The following is a 12912-nucleotide window of genomic DNA, read 5'->3' on the forward strand; positions in this document are numbered from 1 at the left end:
TTGTGCCGTGGTGGCAGCTGCCGCCATAGCAACATTATAAAAAAATGTGCACAGCCAATTAGAAGCCCTACCTGGCCCCACCCACTTTCTAAAAACGCTTGGTGGGTGCCAGGAATGGGTCAGTGGGCACCGTGCCACCCATGGACTACATGCTTGGGGTCCCCCTGCTTTATATATAGTATATGCGTGGATGTGCTGAATTCCTGGGTGTGTGAGAACTGTGCGCTGGATGAAGAGCACTTGGGTTTTGCAGATGTCTGCTCCCCCGCTCTACTCCCACCCAAGCTCCAGCCCAGCTTGCTATCCAAGAGAGATCTTCTCTCTTTTCTCCCCCCCCCCCCCGCCCCAGCCACCTGGACAATCCTCCTTTTAGCCTTCTGGAAGAACCCAGGAATCTTGGCAGCCCTCAACCGGAAGATCGGGTTTTCTGCCGTCTGCATTTTAAAAAACCAAATAGCAAAAGGTCAGTCGCTAACCCCTCTCGCAGCGGCTGAAAGGAGGAGCTCAAATGGCTGGGGAGAGGGAAGAGCCCGCCTCACTGCGTGTTTTTCTTGGGATGGGCTGTGTGTGTGATACCCTAAAACGACAAGGCGTGTAGTTTGTGAGGCGTTGTCCTATCAAGGTTTGGGGTTCACGACACCATAGCTCCCTTGCCCGGTCTAGATGCTGAGATTCCAGTGACAGGTTCAGCTAACTTTTTAATTCGCTCCTCGTAGCCACGGTGGACGTTTGTGTGTGTGAGGAAAGCTCTGCATTAGATTGCAACTGCAGTGTGAGGCAAGAGGGTGTCACGGAAACGTGGAGTCGGAAGGGGCCACACAGGCCATCTAGTCCAACCCCCTGCTCAAGACAGGATCAGCCTCAAGCATGTCCCGCCCCTTCTCTCTATGGCTTCCTGAATTTTATTCCATTGGTCCTGCGTCGGAAGCTGTTGGCCCATGGAGGAAAATACCCAGCTTTCCTTGTAATGTTCTCTCCGCTTGCCCTGGGCGAGGGATACTAGCCTCCTGGTGGGGCGTGCGGGTCTCCCAGAAATACGGATCATCTCCAAGCTCAGTTGCTCCTGAAGAAAATGGATGCCTCGGACTCCGTGGCCCCGTACGCCACTTAAGGCCCCTGAACTCCCCCCTCCCCAAATCTCCAGGAATTGGCACCCCTTCCCCGCAGTGGCCAGGCCTCCCGTGTAACCTGTCCCGAGAGAGAAGGCTTCATTTTCTGACCAGGAGCCCCCGGTTGGTTTCCTGAAAATGGATTCATGTGTGTTGGGCAGAACTGGGTCTCGAAACAGACTCGGGTTTTATGCAGAGCTGAACAGTTGACTGAACGGGCGGGGGTGGGGGGGGGGGTGGGGGGGCGAGGGGTGCACACTGCCTGGCAATTGGTGCGTCCGGCCCTGCCTCATTTTGAGCCCCACTGTGGTCTGTGGCCTGTGCTGATTTGGGTTGTTGGCGGCCCTAATGCTAATGCTTTTTGTGCAACGTAATGATACCTTGCCAAAATTGTACCAGTTCCTTTAGTAACCTAACATTTATAATAATACCTAGTGTTTCTGTGGTGCTGTTTAAAAGCGTCCCGAATCCCACTTGAGAACTGCCCTGGGAAGGTAGACCAGCGTCATCACCATCTTCACTACAGATCTCGTCCCTGAACGTTCTAGGTGGTCTTATTTCTAACTGATATCATTATTCCTATTAAGAAGGAGCCGTTTTCCCTTTCTTCTCCAGCCCCTCCTATGTGTAGAATGGAGGCTGCCCGAATCTCCTGCTGGATGGGACCGTTGAGTTCCGTCAAGCGCTCCACAAAAGCCAGGCTGTTGTCATTCAGTACTGAGACGGTCACTTAATTTTCTGAGTCAGATGTTGGGAAGTGCTGGGGGAAAGAGAGCTTTTGCAACAGGGCCTAGTTTCTTGGTTGCCAAACTGAACTCCAGATATCTCCGAGGTGACATCTTAACCAGCAATTCGCAGCCTGTGAGCAGTGTGAAAACTGCCTGGAGCAATGCATGAATTAAATATCTGAGGGCTCCTCTGAGCTCGGAGAATCCAGCTGCAGGAGACGGTCGCTCGCTCGCTGACTGTATATGTGGTTCTGCTCTCAACTCTGCTGGTGTTCGCGAATGTTGGGGGTGGGTGGGGGGTGGGACAGGAAGAAAATCGCGCCGAGTCTCTGCACTGGGAGTGATTGAATGATCTAATCATTCCTGATGCAGAGAGACAGATGCTCTACCCGTGGCTTCTCTGCATGAGTCCCTGCTCTGTTCTGGCTTCTTCTCAACGAGGAGGTGCATCCAGATCAGCAGCTGATGCAGAAACTCAACAGGGGAGGGTAGCCTGTGCCAAGCACGGGCAGGCCTTTCTTTGAGGCATATCTCCAGTTTTAATTTGGGAGCGGGGAGGGCGCCTTGGGTAGCAGGGCTTGGGGAAATGCTGGCGGGCACGGTTATTGGAAGTGTCTGGGAAGTCTCACAAATTTCCTAGCTCCTAGGTGGATTGGAACTCTCAGGCCTCTAGAGGGTGACAGAGAGCCACGCAAAATTTGCTTCCCAAAGATTCAGTGGGGAAAAATGGTTTTGCAAAAGCATTGTCTGGGCTGGAATACAAGATTGCATTTAAATATAGGTAAAGGTAAATGTTGTTGTCTTTTCATTATGACGGGGGAAGAAATGGCTAGAAAGCGGGGCAGGGTCTCGCAGACTTGGACCAGCAGGGGTTAGGGGTTCTGTTCAGAAAGCGGAGCAAGAGGGATGTTAGCACACAGCTGTAGGTATGCCAACTGCTGGCCAGACACATTGAAAAAAACAAGCTGTCTATTTATCTGCACAGAGGGAGAGAGGAAAAATCTCTGCCATCTAGCCTTTCTGCAAGCCTTTGCAGTCTTTCGTAGGTGATCCCCCCCCCCTCCACGCTTCAACATTGCCGTTTTTGAGAGCTGTGCAGATCTCTTTATCAAACAGCAGTGCTTTGCACTTTTAGAAGAATCTGAGTCCTCCTCCAGGAGCAGCCATTTTCCATAGGAGTGTGTGTGGAGGTGTGTTTCCCTTGTTTAAACTCTTATAGATGTGCCGGGGGACAGTTTCTTACATCGAGGTAGCCAGAAGAAGAAGAAGAGTTCTTATATGCTGCTTTGCTCTACCCAAAGGTGCTTCAAAGTGGCTTCCAATAGCCTTCCCTTTCCTCTCCCCACAACAGACACCCTGTGGGGTGGGTGAGGCTGAGAGAGCCCTGAGATTACTGCTCGGTCAGAACAGCTTTATCAATGCCATGGCAAGCCCAAGGTCACCCAGATGGCTGCATGTGGCTCACCAGATTAGAAGTCTGTCCTCCTAACCACCAGCTAGGATGCCCTTCTGAGAAATGTCTAATAAATACCACAGCTCTGTGAGTGGTTGGGTAGCAGCTGTAATAGCCCGGATTTTGGAAACGAAGCAGGGTCAGCTCGGCCAGTGCTCGGATGAGCGGCCACCAAAGGAGGCTGGGGGTAGCTATGCAGAGGAAGTCAGTGGCAAGCCGCCTCTGCTTCCTCTCTTCTCTTGACAAACCCCATGGTCTTTGAGGTCCCCGTGAGTTCATTGGGACTTGTCAGCACCCTGTTGCTGTTATCATGTTGAGTTGTTGGGGCAGGTAAATAGAACTGTCCTGTAATGAAATGGTCAGTAAATTGCACTGGTCAAGGAGGGTAACCTTCGCCACTTGGATTGCTCCGTGGCATGCCAGGGAAATGCTGATTGCCACCTTGGGGTCAGAAGGTGAATTTCTCCAGACCAGACTGGCCAGGGATTCTGTATTGGGGGGGGGGGGGCGGCAGATCATCTGGGCTTGGCACTCGAGTTACTGTGGGTGGGCAGTAGTTGTGAGTTTCCTGCATTATTTATATACCGCCGCTCTCGAATGTCTTGCAAGCAGTTTACAAAAGTCAACAAAACCAGAACCCCCCCCCTAAAAATACCCCTTAATACATAATCAAGATGGTGAACATTAAAATACCAATCCTCTATTTCAGGGGTAGTCAACCTGTGGTCCTCCTGATGTCCATGGACTGGCAAGTGCTGGCAGGGGCTCATGGGAATTGTAGTCCATGGACATCTGGAGGACCACAGGTTTGACTACCCCTGCTCTATTTTACCCCCGTTCAGTGTGTGGGTCAGTAGCTCTCTCATTGGGAACTAGGATCCTAAGCTAGTCTCATTAAGAAGAGATCCTCTGATGGTGACACCGAGACCCCGGCCTAGACTCAACCATACGCCTTGCGGAAGGGCTACGTCTTGCAGGCCCTGCGGAAAGCTGACAACTCCGTTAGGGCCCTTAGCTCTTCCGGGAGCTCATTCCACCAGGTTGGGGCCCTCAAGGTCTCTTCTAGCTCTCTGATTCAGATCGGGCAATTGGTGAGCCACTTAGCCCATCACCTTCCACTGTTCCTGCTTTCTTTCAGCTGTCTTTGAGACTTCTGTTTGCTTTCTGATTTCTGTAGCTCAAACCCAATTGTGTTGCACTTTGGATGTCCCGTCCAGTTGATCGCACTTTTGACGCTGATGCTGTGTGATCTGTCTTGCGCCTCACTGAGAAAGGCAGTCTGTCATCGCCAAAATGAAATAAGGTTCCCAGTGGCTCCCCTTCAAAGGGAGCTTAGGGTAACAGATGTGGGGGGAAAGACTGTTCTCTGTCCAAGACCCCGGAGAGCAAAGATACATTGCACACTTCCAGGTGTTTCAGAGGGTAGCCGTATTGATCTGCATTAGAACAGCTGCATTCAGGTCCAGCAAAACCTTAGGGACCAACACAATTTGAGGGGCACAAGCTTTTGAGTGTCAGTTTCTGCATCTGACAAAGGGAGCTTTGACTATTGAAAGCTGACACCCTCCAATTCTTGAAGATGCTCCTTCAAGCTGTTGAAGCATGAAACCTGAAACTGCCTTATGCTGAATTAAAGCATCAGTCCCTCACAGAATCACACAGAGCTGGAAGAGCTCACAGGGGGTCATCCAATCCATCCCCCCATCTTAGAGCCAGTTTGGTGTAGTGGTTAGGAGTGCGGACTTCTAATCTGGCATGCCGGGTTCGATTCTGCACTCCCCCACATGCAGCCAGCTGGGTGGCCTTGGGCTCAACACAGCACTGATAAAACTGTTCTGATCGAGCAGTGATAAGTTGAATTTTGCGAACTCAGGTTGCCGGGTAGAGCTTCAAGGTCTCCTGCCATGGTTCCTGTCTGTCTGTCTGAAATGTTTGACCCAAGAGTGCCAGCATTTCCCACTGGCCCTGAATCATCCCCGGACCTGTTCCACGGCCAAGAGGCTCTGCTGCAAGAGTGGCCAGCCCCCTCCCCAGGCCCGCTCGGCTCGTTTGGCCTGCTTGCCAGGTCAGTGTGGCTGGAGTGTTCCTCACAGGGCCTGCCCCTTGGGAAACGGGAGCAGACCAGTTGTGATCCTTCCGCTCTCTTGTGAAAGGGTGACCTCTCTCACTTTGCCACCCCTGGGAGAAAGCCTGTTGGCTGGTGCTTCTCTGCGGAGGAGGGGTGAGCTTAGTTTGCGAAATTTCAACGTAGGCAATATACTTCTGTTTTGCCATCAAGGGTTTTCACAGCAGGGGACAAACAAAGTTGGTTTGCCCTTGCTATCCTATGCCCTGAGTTCCTTGGTCATCTCTCATCCCAATACTAAGCAGGACTGATCCTGCTTAGCTTCTGGAATTTGACAAGAATCAGCTGACCTGGGATATCAGCAGACCTCAGGTAAGGTGCGCTCAGCTGTTTTGCTGCTGGTAAAATCCATAACATTCTTCTGCTCTGGTCAGTCTCTATCCCAAGGGTGCCCCTGGGCACCTTGGGCCCCCCAGACACCTTTCCTAGTACCTACTGAGTAGTTTTAGAAAGTGGCTGGGTCAAGTCGAGGCTTTTGACCCAGCAGGGCCCTTGGAGATCCGATGGGCCGCGCAGATTTTAAAAATGTTATTTAGTGGCTGATGTGAATGCAGTGTTGGTTTCTCTCTCGCACAGTGTATTTTTAAAATTCGCTTGTATTGGACATCCTCTCTGCATTTCAGCTTTGTGAAGTAGCCATTTTGTGGCTGTGCGCCCCCAACCCTGTATCAGAATCCCCCCACGTGTCTGCTGAATAAGGTGGGGGAACCCTTGCTCTCTCCCCATTTTTGATTTTGTGGAGGCCTCATTCACATTTTTGCAGAAGTGAGATGCTAGATTTGTTTTTCTTTTTCTTTTTCTACTGGTTCAGCTAATTTCCCAGGGTCTATAGAAGCTGTGCCTCTGAGCAGGGATTGGAGGCATTCTGACTTCCTCAGGCAGACGTGCAGACGTGCATTTTGATGCACCAGGCAGGGCAGTGCCTGGCGTTGCAGTCCAGAACTTGCAGAGCCTACCAGATCCCATGAAGTCTCCCTGTTGCGGCTCCCTGCTTCTCAGACTGGTCCGCCAAGAGTCCTGCGGGAAGCCCAAAAGCGGTGCCTGAAGGCAACAACCTTCTTTTCTGTTTTGCCTTGAACCCATGAATCTGCCTTACATGGAATCGGACCTGTGGCCCATCACGACAGATCAAGATGGGCAGCCGGGTCTGTAGCAGTAGAAAAAGAGCAAGAGTCTAGTCCAGGGGTAGTCAAACTGCGGCCCTCCAGATGTCCATGGACTACAATTCCCATGAGCCCCTGCCAGCATTCGCTGGCAGGGGCTCCTGGGAATTGTAGTCCATGGACATCTGGAGGGCCGCAGTTTGACTACCCCTGGTCTAGTCTTACTTTCTCTTCTTTTTATCCTTTAGCTGGCGATGGGTGGAGCACGTTGTCCTCTCAGCTGCTGTAGGTGCCTCTGGATTTTTTTGCCTTGTTTATAATCTGTTTCCACTCTTGGCGATGGCTGGCAGTAGTTTTGGCCATATGGACAGTCAATCGCTGGTTCCTAAGGCCTTCCTCGATCTGTTTAAGCCATGTTTTCTTTGGTGCCAGTCTCTGGATCTTCCACTCACTTGGTCGTTCTCGCCAGAGGAGTTTATGAGGCCGTCTGCTGGTGTTCATTCTGCAGACGTGGCCAAACCATTGCAGCCTGCGCTTTTGGATTTGTTCTTTAATTTGTGGCTGGTTGTCGCCTTTTGTCCGAATTGTCTTGTTTTGATTATGATGGCCTTGAGAGATACCCCGAATCTGCTGCAGGCATTTCACTTGGAAGGTCTCGAGTTTATGTCAGGTTTTAGTAAAGTCCACATTTCTGATTCACATAGTAGGATGGGCAGGATTAGTCTAGTAGCACCTTAAAGACTAACAAACTTGTGTCAAGGTATGTTGTGAAACCACGGGAAAGAAGGGAACCCAAAAAGCTCAACCTGAAAAAGAGGTTGAGGGACAGCAAAGTATACAAACCTGTTTAATAAACAATTAATTAAACAGCGACTGAGGTATTTAAAAATATTTTAAAGCCATAAGGCTTCTGATCTTGCACACAGAGACACACACAGTTCAATCTACTTCCACCCAGGGGTGATTCCAGCAAAGGATTTTTATATTTATACTAGATAAAAAGCCCACTGCACATGTAAATGCAGCGGATGCTAGCAGGGAGGTGTTTTTTTTTTGGGGGGGGGGGGAATGGCAGGCACGCAGGGAGTCAGGCTCCACAAGGCCCAGAGCAGCCTCCCCTCTTTGCCCCTTACTGTGGGTGCTGCCTTGTTATCGCCTTTGCCAGATCGCCACTACTAGACTGCTGCTGTCGGTGCCTGTCCGCAGTGGTGCCGCCGGCCTGGCTGCTACCGCTTCCTCACCACCGCGCCTGCTGCCTCCCCACCGCCATGGCTGTCAGTGGTGGCCAGGTAAAGAAGTGGGCTGGGCAGGGCTTGGCAGCTGGTGGGGAGTGTGTGGCTGTGAGGCTGCACGTGTGCCTCGCAGCTGGGAGTTGGGGACGGGCTCTCCATGGGCTGGCCCAATCTGGGTGTGGCCAGCTTTGCTGGCTGCGCCTGGATTGGCCCGTGGAAACAACCCCATCCTTCTTTGGTGGTCGCTCATCCGCTCCACCCATAGTGGCTCCTCCCAATTATATAGAGCCACTATGTGGAAAGGATTGTATTTGTAACTATGTGTTATTGTATTGATTTCTGGTGAAGATCTTATAGATTGAAATGCTTTAGGTCCAGGTTTTTTGTACCTATGGTATGCATGTTCGGCTGATATGTCTGTGACCTACGGGGAAATTACGTTGTGCTCAGTCTAATAAATTGTTTGTGTAATATATTTTTATACTTTCGTGAGTCAGTGCTCATTTTTTCAGATACTACTTCAGGTCCATCAAGGTCAGCATTCTTATTTACCTTATTTATTTATACTTTGATGATTTCTAGGCCATCCCCTCCCCGCAAGCAGGCTTACAACACATAATCACTTTAAAATCATATTTAAAACATAATTATTTCTACTCAGACTGGCAGTAGCTCTGTAGGAAGGTTTGCAGATGTCTTTTACATCGCCTATTGCCTGATTCTTTGAACTGGCGGTACTGGGGATTGAACCTGGGACCTTCTGCTTGCCGCTATGCCACTAAGCCTGGACCCTCCTCATGGCAGCTGGTACACTGCCTCTGACCTTGGAGGCTCCATGTATCCTTCATGGTTAACAGCTGTTGGTAAACCTGGCCTTTTAAATCCCTTTAAGCCTGTGGCTGCCTTTAAATCTTGTGACAGTGAATTCCATAAGTTAATTACTTACAGACTCCACGTACTTCAGTTTCTGAGGTTTGTTTGATGCGATCTTTCGTGGATCATCTCTATTCTTCAAGTATGTCTTTAACAAAATTGCCCTTACGGCTTTTGACCCAGTGGAGTGCAGGTCATTTGCTAAGTAAATGAGCATGTAGAGCAGAGCTTTCTGTATTGCGGGAGGGAGCAGGCCTAAGGCAGGGGGGTCTCTACTCTGAGAATCGGGGCGTTACCAACATGTTAGCTGTTTTCATTTGAGAAATGCTGGAAGGTCTGGAAACTTTAAAACAACGGGGTCTGACAGCAACCGAGAAGCCTGCGTCTGTTAAGAGGCGAATAGTGGTGCTTTTCTGCCTCTGAAGCTGCTGGAATATGCATGAGCACCGGAAGTGCATCTGCTGGGTCAGACCAGTGTCCCATTTTAGTCCATCCTTCTGTTTCAGAAGCAGCCAGCAGGTTGCCCTGTAAGGCCACAGCAAACAGGGCACTGAGGCCCTTCCGCTGATGTTGCCTCCTGGCGTTGCTGTCCAGAGTTGTGGCACCGCCACCGAATATGGCTGTTCGTTCCCATTGTGATGGGAAGTAGCCCGCGGATGCCGTCTTCTCCATTAAGCTGTCTAACCTCCTCCTGAAGCCATTCATTCTGCTCGCCGTCGCTATGTCTGCTGTCAGAGAATCCCACGATTGAATTACTCACTGAGTAAAGAATGGCTTCCTTTTCTCTGCCCGGCATCTATTGGCAGTCAACTTTGTTGCAAGCCTCTGATTTCTGGCATTGCAGATAAGGGAGGAAGCTGTCCGTCTCTGCCCTCTGGATAATGTTATAAACCTCTGTCATGCTTCCCCCACCCCTGGTCGTGTTTTCTTCCTAAACAGAAAAGCCCCCAGGTGCTTTAGTTTTCCTTCCTCAGAAAGGGGCTCCAGACCCTTCATCTTCTTGGTCATCCTCTGCTGCGTTCCTAGCTCTGCAATATCTTTCCTTGAGATGTGGCAATCAGACCTGCAGCCTGGGCTCCAAAGGAGACAGCACTGTCAATCTGGGCAGAGTGATCCTGGCCGGCTTGATTTTCCGTCCCTTTCCTAATAATCCCCCCCCCCCTTTATTTTGCGCAAGAGAAAACCCCAGAAGCCAGGGAGCTGCTGCTATTCCTGAATGAGATCCAGTGGGAAAAAAGCTGGACTTTGGAGCCCTGGATTCGAGGCCCGTCTTTTGTTCCAGATTGCAAATTGGCTGTCAAAATGTTTTTGGTTGGGACAATGCCTGCAGGAGAGCAAATGGCTCGTTTCTCTCTCCTCCACACCCCCCATTATGGAAGTTGTAATGGGCAAGGGGGAAGAATTGGACCTCCATGATGTATTTCTTGAGGGTGGGCATGGGAGCCTAACTCTTTGAATGCACCATTCACCATTGAGGGCCTGGCTGGCACCTTAATATGGGGGGGGGGAGTGCCACAGTTCAGCCCACCTTTTCCTTGAGGAGCAGGGCAGCCAGCTGCCTGCATGTGGAAAAGCTGGCCACCAGAGGGTGGAGTTTCAAGGTAGTTTTTGCTATTTCCTGACACAGCTTGTAAATGACTTGTGGAACTCTTTGCTACAGGACTTGGCATTGGCCCCTTTGATGATTTAAAGGAGAATGAGACAGGCTGGGGAGAGCTGGTCAGTTTGCTAGCAGAATCTGACTGTCTCTTCTCTGGTGGTCGGAGGCCCTGGGACTTTCAGCTGTATGCCCATGTTGTGCAACCTGAGGCCAATGAATAAGGACCCACCGAGGAAATGTTTGCCTTGTTTATTTTTGTTTACATAAATTATATATTTTAATGGATTGGTCTGGAAAGTTCTGCAAGCCACTTCTGCAAGCCACTTTGAGCATCATCTAGGCATGGGATTGGGGTCACTGTGGGTGGGAATTTCCTGCATTCTGCAGGGGGTTGGACTAGATGACTCTGGAGGTCCCTTCCAACTCTGTTTCCATTCTATGAGACGGAAAAGTATTTGTTACTTCATTGATATCCTGTCTTTATCTCTGTTGAGGACCCAAAGAGGTCTACGTCCTTCTTTCCTCCAATTTAGTCCCCACAACAGCTGATTTCCAGAAAACAGATCATTTCCCCTGAAGCAAATGGCTGCTTTTGAGGGTGGATTCTATGACATTATACCTACTGAGGTCCCTCCACCCCTCAAACCCTGCCCCCTCCAGCCCCCCTCCCCCCAAACCTCCAGCAGTTGCCTAGGCCAGAGTTGGCAGTTTTAATAATAACATGTATGACTGAGAGGAACCTTGGCATACAGAGGCAGTAATTCTCTGAATCTTACAGACAGGAGGCAATATTAGGGGAAGGCCTTAGCCTCCCTGCCATGTTGTTGGCCTTCCAGAAGAACTGGTTGGCCTCTGTGTGAGGCAGGAGGCTGGACTAGAAGGACCCTCCCTGGTCTGACCCAGCAGGGCTCTCCTGTGTCCTTATGAGGGGAAGGCCTCGGCCTCCCTGCCCTGTTGCTGGCCCTGCAGAGGGACTGGTTGGCCCCTGTGTGAGGCAGGAGGCTGGACTGGAGGGACCCTCCCTGGTCTGACCCAGCAGGGCTCTCCTTATGTTCTTATGAGGGGAAGGCCTCGGCCTCCCTGCCCTGTTGCTGGCCCTGCAGAGGGACTGGTTGGCCCCTGTGTGAGGCAGGAGGCTGGACTGGAGGGACCCTCCCTGGTCTGACCCAGCAGGGCTTTCCTGATGTTATTGTGAGGAGAAGGACTTGGCCTCCCTGCCCTGTGGCTGGCCCTGCAGAGGGACTGGCTGGCCCCCGTGTGATGGAATGATGGACTAGATGGACCATTAGTCTGGTCCAGCAGGGCTCTTCTCATGCCCTTATGAGGGGAACTGTCCTGTTGTTGGCCACTGTGTAAGAGAGGATGTTGGACCATTGGTCTGATCCAGCAGGGCTCTCATTATGTTCTCATGAGGGGAAAGCTTCAGCCTCTCTGCCCTGTTGTTGATCCTCCAGAGTAGCGATCCCCAGCCTGTGGGCCGCGGACCACATGTGGTCCTTCGACTATTTGGAGGTGGGCCCCAAAGGGCACCTTCTCCCCCCTCCTCCTCGGCCCTTTACAACACACTTTGGGTGTCATTGTCTCCCATCACTCCCAGATGGGACTATCTCGTTGCAGAGAAACAAGCTCAGGGTTCCTATTGATTTTTCAGTGTCATGAGTTAAAATTTCCATGAAAATAAAATGTTCCTTGTGTTCATTGTTGTGGCGTGTCTGTATCTTATTTTGAAGGGATGTTTAAACATTACCATAGCGACCAGAGTGAGAGAGCGTTAGGGCAGTGGTTGAGAATAGAGGAGTAAACTACCCCCCCACATACACCGGGCCTCAGTAAAATTGTCAAGCATTGAGTGGTCCCCGGTGATAAAAAGGTTGGGGACCACTGCTCCAGAGGAACTGGTTGAGGCTACTGTGTGAAAGAAGATGCTGGACTAGATGGACCATTGGTCTGGTCCAGCAGGGCTCTTCTGATATTCTTAGGTGCTAATATAACATAAGCAAAAGGGGGGGGGGATTTGAGAGCATTGGCATTGAGTGGTGTGGGAATGGGAAGGGCTATGTGCTCTATACCCACTTCCTGCTGCAGCCCCAGATGGGGGAACATTTTTACACCCCTGTGTGAAAGCTGCCAACGGCTAAGAAAATGGAGCTTCCATAGTCCGGGGCAGTGTGTGTTTGAATGGCGGATGTGGGGATATTAAGGGCAGACCTTGCCCCTTCTGCTTGGCTTCTCCGGCGGGTTCAGGATGGCGACAGAGGTGTCGAATAGCCAGAGCCTTGGTCTGTTCCAACACAGCAGTTTGAAGTGTGGTACTTTTTCCGCTGGTAAGCGAGCGCCATGGCCTGCCTCTCTCAGGCTGTTTTCCGTGAGTCGGCTCATCTGCCGGCTCCAGTTCTTAATTATCATGTGAAAAAAGGCAAGCAGTGATCCTTGGTGCTGCAGGCCAGGTGGCTATATTTCAATGACACAATGTCAGATTTGTAAATATTTGCCTCGCCATGCGCCAGCCTTGACCCTTCTCGGGGGCACTGGGCTCTCTGCTTAATTTGTAACTGGGCCCCGACTGTGCAAACAGCACAGTGGATAATTAACCGAGGCTGCCTCAAAAGGGAATCTCTGAGGAGAAAACATAAAAGTCCATTTACTGCCATTTTTAAAAAGCTCCCTTGGTTTCTGCCAGTCAAACTTG

General features: G+C 50.9%; 1 protein-coding gene across 9 annotated transcripts in view; it reads left to right on the plus strand.

The window, feature by feature from the left end:
- The window catches only part of PC (pyruvate carboxylase), a 444838-nt gene that overhangs the window by 35713 nt on the left and 396213 nt on the right, over positions 1 to 12912 (plus strand). The window contains exon 1 of one of the 9 annotated variants that reach the window (XM_077325004.1): positions 5710 to 5727. The exons of the other annotated variants lie outside the window; for them this stretch is intronic. The gene's annotated coding sequence lies outside the window, so the exon portion shown is untranslated. Of the gene's footprint in view, positions 1 to 5709; positions 5728 to 12912 lie in introns of those variants that run through there. 9 annotated transcript variants of the gene reach the window in all.

This window comes from Paroedura picta, chromosome 1, assembly GCF_049243985.1.
Source record: "Paroedura picta isolate Pp20150507F chromosome 1, Ppicta_v3.0, whole genome shotgun sequence".
Lineage (NCBI taxonomy): Eukaryota > Metazoa > Chordata > Lepidosauria > Squamata > Gekkonidae > Paroedura > Paroedura picta.